Source organism: Centrocercus urophasianus, unplaced genomic scaffold (genome assembly GCF_019232065.1).
Source record: "Centrocercus urophasianus isolate 14NV4802_14NV808 unplaced genomic scaffold, USGS_Curo_1.0 seq_28, whole genome shotgun sequence".
Classification (NCBI taxonomy): domain Eukaryota; kingdom Metazoa; phylum Chordata; class Aves; order Galliformes; family Phasianidae; genus Centrocercus; species Centrocercus urophasianus.
In genome coordinates, this window is record NW_024884844.1 from 14,255,777 (window position 1) to 14,256,354 (window position 578).

Below are 578 nucleotides of genomic sequence, written 5' to 3' on the forward strand. Positions count from 1 at the left end.
CAAGCAGCAGCACTTACTGTATTAATCCATGCAAATGGCAACGGCTATCACAGACATCACACCAGAATCTTCCAGGGGTAGGAGACGATTTTCCAAGCGGGTAACGAAGATGAATTCCGGGCTTACGAGTGCAGCAGCTGCACTTCAGCTGCCCTTCCTTTCCCAGCAGAGGTTCGCGGCACCTTCAGCAGCGCGGACCGAACGTCAGAGCAGCCACACGCAAACCGTTCTCACTGCCGCGCGCCTCCGCGGGGCACTGCCGGCATTCCCCATCACCCGCCTAACAGCATCGGTAACCATAGCAACCTCAACTCCTTTCGCCATTGGCCGGCTCGGCGCGATGCGTCAACCAATCCTCCGCCGCCCCGCCTCGAGTCGGGCCAATAGGAGCGGGGCGGGGGGCGGGGCGTCGCGTGACGTACGGCGGGGAGGCGGAGCGCGGCCAGGCGGAGCGGGCGGCGGCGCCACCAGCGCTGCTGCCGCCGCCACCATGGAGACCCCGGGCTAGGGCCCGCCGCGGCTGAGGGGGCGGCCGCGCCCGCCGCCGCCCGCGGTGAGTGAGTGAGCGAGCGAGTGGG

The 578-nt window shown here is 67.1% G+C and overlaps 1 protein-coding gene across 1 annotated transcript in view; it reads left to right on the forward strand.

Annotated features, from left to right (window-relative positions):
• Positions 1–519: 519 nt before the first annotated feature.
• Positions 520–578, forward strand: part of PKP4 (plakophilin 4) — a 64,580-nt gene continuing 64,521 nt past the window's right edge. The window contains exon 1 of the mRNA XM_042827059.1: positions 520–553. The gene's annotated coding sequence lies outside the window, so the exon portion shown is untranslated. The remainder of the gene's footprint in view (positions 554–578) is intronic.